This window comes from Montipora capricornis, chromosome 8 (genome assembly GCF_036669925.1).
Source record: "Montipora capricornis isolate CH-2021 chromosome 8, ASM3666992v2, whole genome shotgun sequence".
Lineage (NCBI taxonomy): Eukaryota > Metazoa > Cnidaria > Anthozoa > Scleractinia > Acroporidae > Montipora > Montipora capricornis.
In genome coordinates this window covers 9504552-9509551 of record NC_090890.1, presented here as the reverse complement: position 1 = coordinate 9509551, position 5000 = coordinate 9504552, and the positions used below count along the sequence as shown (strand labels likewise).

The following is a 5000-nucleotide window of genomic DNA, read 5'->3' as shown; positions in this document are numbered from 1 at the left end:
GAAATAGTGGAACCTGGCAATGGGGAGGAGGAGGGTGAAAAAGTTTGACAACCAGATCAGTCCAGCTTGAAAAGCGAATGAATATTTACCGCGCTTTCTCGGAATGCAACAAATTCCCTATAGGGGATACTTAATAATTGCTCCTCCCCAGGAATGACCGCGTCACACTTTGCTGAGTGCATAATTATGCATGCATTACAAATTTTAATTATTGAGATGCATAAAACTTTTATTGGCAAGCCAATAACACCTTTATAAGTAGGAAAAAGTGCCAATTATGCCAGTAACAACGGAATGTACATAAAACGTGACAATGTGAGAATTAAAAGAATAGTTTTAGATTTACGTGATGCAGTTGTTGATTAAGAGAAGGTTGTTCTCTTTGAATATGAAAAGCTTCTTTTATCTTGAGTTGAAAAGTCGTAGAAGCGTGATCTAAAATATGGAAACATTCCCCTGAAGACAGGGCGCGACATTGTTTCAAACACCTACAGAATTCGGAACAATGTCGCGCCCTGTCTTCACGGGAATGTTTCCATATTTTAGATCACGCCTCTACGACTTTTCAACTCAAGATAAAAGAAGCTTTTCATATTCAAAGAGAACAACCTTCTCTTAATGAACAACTGCATCACGTAAATCTAAAACTATCCTTTTAATTCTCACATTGTCACGTTTTATGTACATTCCGTTGTTACTGGCATAATGAGCACTTTTTCCGTACTTATAAATTCAACTTACCGCTTTGTACATTAATCAACTGAAGATGACTGAAGTTTCTGTCGAAACGTGTCTTGTAATTTCAAAAGCTTTGTCGTTTTCTTTAAATTTCTGACTTGCCTGCTGATATCAAGATCCTTTGGAAACTTCAAAATCTGAATCAAAATAACTTGCTCCCTGATATTTATGACTCCTATTTCACGAACATCGGAGAGGTCCGCCGATATTGTACACGTTTAAGATCAAGCTAAAATTTTTTTATACCTCGGCCAAGAAATAATTATGTCAAATTCAGTGTTAGATTTTCCGCAGCCGATAACTGGAATAAAATACCTTTACGTATAAAAAATGCTTCCTCTCTCCAAAGCTTTAGAAATGAGCTTAAAGATGATCTGCTTACGTCAGAAATCCGAGAATGACGTCCTGTTTAGTTGTAGTTGTATTGTGGCATTGTTTTGCTTTGTTTCGTTAGTTAGTTTGTTTACTTTCTCCTTCAAACGCATTTATTAACCTAATTACAGTCTATTTTATTTTATTTCATGGTTTCCACAACGTAGTCTAGCATGTCTGCCTGCTAGTTAAAATTAAATATTAATAATAATATGTTTTATTAAATGCTAGATTAGGTGTGCGAGCACTATCAACCCTGTGGGTTTTGGCTTGGAGACCTCCATATTTCTGTATAAAATGTATTATTAATTTGTATTTCTGTATGTGTGGAAATAAAGAAACCTATGGAACCTTTTTTCAACCTATGGTTTGTGAAACAGCTGAGAAGCAAATATCAGAAGTTGTATGCTCTCAGTCTCTGGCTCCTGACTGTGTACATCATAAGAGTGACGTAGTGTTTTAGCTTCTCTGTTGCGTCAGATATACTTACAATCGTACTGAGGTGGAAGTTTTAAATTCCCCAAACTATGTAACTATGTTCAATCTCTAATGTAATAAGTAGTCGAGTAAGGCTCATGATTGGCTTGATGGTTGTGGTTTCGCAAGAAAAAAAAGTACTTAATCTGTCCACTGAAAGATTACTGTCTGCTTTAGTCTTAAACGTTTGGAGCGGATTGCTCGAAGCCTGGTTAGCGCTAACGGTTGGTTAAGAGGTATCAAAACCAATAGGTTTTTTACGCAGAAGTTAACACTGGTTAACGCTAACCATGCTTCGAGCAACCCAGGCCTGACTAATTGTATTGAAAGACTGACGTGGTATTGGGGATTCTTTGTTGCTCAATCATGTGGAAATTTAAAATTAATGACTTTAATTCGTTGTAAGTCACTTCAAACAAGACCCAGAATAAACTACAAGCGTGGAGAGACGATAGAAGTGGAATTTTTATCGAACATTTTGTCACAACAATGTTGCAAGCCTCGTCATGGTGTTCACTTCAAATGTTCTGTTTCTGCAATTGAGATAGTTGTCATTAAATTTCTGTCGGTATAAAGTTATATTGAAACCACACAGTCTGGCTGCACAGTTAAGTTAACTTTTAAGGTACTCACAGGTGGACAACGCAGCTGTATTCCTTAAACTTCATGGTGCCAATTTTGCCTCCATGCAAAGTTCTAAACGCAATACAGTTAAAACAACGTGGCACAGTTTTTAGGAGAGACATAACCAGATCGATTACATTTAGTGTCTAGCTAAAGACCTTTCAGTTATAATAGAGATCAGCAAGCAAGCGGAAAACTAAGTATATATTGATAAGTGGTAAATTGTGGCTGAAAAATTACCCAACTGTCAAGTCAACACAATTTTAATACATGATCTACATTGAAGTAGCTTTAACTACAGAGCTTCGGTGCCGTCAAAGAGTCTACCTGAGGCAAAGATTTTCTTGACCTTCCAAGAAACATCCGTAACTTTTCTCGGCAAACACGGGAAACGAATATATTTTGTACAGTCGAGGGCATCGAATTGCCTGTCTTGCCATGCCTAGCATTGCAAGGAATGACTGAGAATGCATACCAAACAAATAATAGGTACCATATGTCGAGGATGGGTGAAATTAAGACAACAATCGATAAGTTCTGTTTACATTCTACTTTGTGTATTTAAAGTCAGGTGTAAAGGTCCTGTATCTCACATGTCATAAGACTCGGTATGCATAAGCTATTTCTCGAGCGCCTTCTTTCAATCCCGATTATGAAAGGCTAAAGATAGACTTATTAGATGGGAAACTAGTTGCTTGGAAAAGGGCAAAAGGACAGCTAAAAAGTCAGAATGTTCGGCCGGATTCGAACCAACGATCTCCGTAACCCCGCTCGGGTGCTCTACCCATTGCGATACTAGAACGCCTGTGGAGTTAGGTCGTTTCTTTAGGTCCTGAATGGACAATGTGTCTCGCTGGTCTGCAGGCTCTACAAAGTATACCTACAAGTTTTCAAATACGACTATACACCTTATTCCAAAATGGCCGCCATTTTAGTATTTTTTTGTTTCCATGAAAATTGGCCCTTATGGCCTCCTTTTCGAACGTAAAATTCAAAAGAAAATTAAACCTTGAGCGAGGCCATAAGGGCCAATTTGCATGGAAACAAAAGAATACTGAAATGGCGGCCATTTTGGTATAAGGTGTATTGATATTTAAAAGGCGCTGTGTTACGACCAAAGCCAAATTCAGCGATTGGGAACTGGCAACCAAATCAAGCGTGTCATAAACTGAAAATAACTACTTGAAGCATCGAAGAAATGTTTGAATAACTTGAACAGCAAATACAAAAGGAGTCAGGGATGGGCAAAATTAAAGTAGTTTAAAATGGATTGCAATTGGGGTTTTTGAAAACTGTTCAGCCTGGCGGTTTTTCAAAGTTTATCTCTGTTGTTTGTAACTGAAATCATGTGTACACGACAGACATTTTTTTTGTCACGAAGCTTTAATTTGCGATGTTTTAAAGTAATTTTTGGGTGAACGTAAAAGCGAACTTGTTTTGCGTGGTTGGCTTATAGAATGAGGAATATTCATAATAATTATAGCGCGCTATTACTTGGTGTATTAAAAAGCGAACTTGTTTTGCGTGGTTGGCTTATAGAACGAGGAATATTCATAATAATTATAGCGCGCTATTACTTGGTGTAAAAGCGAACTTGTTTTGTGTGGTTGGCTTATAGAACGAGGAATATTCATAATAATTATTTGGTGCTTTTACTTGGTGTAAAAGCGAATTTGTTTTGAGTGGTTGGCTTATAGAACGAGGAATATTCATAATAATTATAGCGCGCTATTACTTGGTGTAAAAGCGAACTTGTTTTGCGTGGTTGGCTCATAGAACGAGGAATATACATAAAAAGCGAACTTGTTTTGCGCCAATAGAACCATTAGAATGACATCATTTTCTATTAGTACCAATTGTACCATTGGTACCAATGGACCATCGGAATTGCCTTGTATCCAGCTAGATCACATGACAAAACGAGATGCTTCCGTGAAGCATACACTGGGTTGCCTGTGGTACGTGTTACAGAAAATCAGAAGGCACTGAATTGTGTGGTATTGAAGTACAGCATTCCAGTCTCTGAAGAATAACAAATAAAAGAGAAGCGAGAAACTTTGGCTTCTGGGCTGACATGTTGATAATTTTCAAGTTCCCTCACAACTTCTTTTCACCACAAGTGTGCCCTCTGAGCATCTGACAGCTTTGTAATACTAAAGTTTACTGAAGTTAAGCCCTGTTCCAGACAATTTTTTTCAAGTTGGGGGGTCATTAAGAAGTCATACCAGAAGAGGCCCTTTGGCTCACAGGTCCTCACACGTTCGTACGACGAAACAGATCTGTCCTTGCGTAATATGTAGCTCTAACAGTGCACGATATTGTTTTGGTATTGTCTATCATTGTAGTGCCATGTTAGAAGTCTTGGGTAAATAGTCTGAGAAGACATGTGGTTACTAGCAAAGTACTGAACCCAGAAAGATTGAAGAAAATATATGGGAAGTGAGAAACATTGGCTTCTGGGCTGACATGTTGATAAACTTCTTTTCACAACAAGTTTAAGCGTGCCCTCTGAGCATCTGAGAGCTTTGTAATACCGAAGTTCGCTGAAGTTAACCCCTATTCGGCGGGGTTAGCGTTTGGATGGGAGACCAAAACAATATACCCCTCATAAAATAGAAACATCGGACCGAAAATACTATTAACGCTAACAAATGCGAACTCAGCAAGGTACAGATTTTGTTAGCTTGCTTTATGCAAAAACAAATATTGATGCAAAAGTAAATACATATTGATACACAGTTTTTAGAAAGAGCAGAAGGAAGTTTCCAGGACGGTCGCTCGAGAATAAC

The 5000-nt window shown here is 37.9% G+C and overlaps 1 long non-coding RNA gene across 1 annotated transcript in view; it reads right to left on the bottom strand.

The window, feature by feature from the left end:
• Positions 1–2243: 2243 nt before the first annotated feature.
• LOC138014366 (uncharacterized) overlaps positions 2244–5000 on the bottom strand; it is a 14246-nt gene continuing 11489 nt past the window's right edge. The window contains exon 4 of the long non-coding RNA XR_011125306.1: positions 2244–2283. This is a non-coding gene — a long non-coding RNA (uncharacterized lncRNA). The remainder of the gene's footprint in view (positions 2284–5000) is intronic.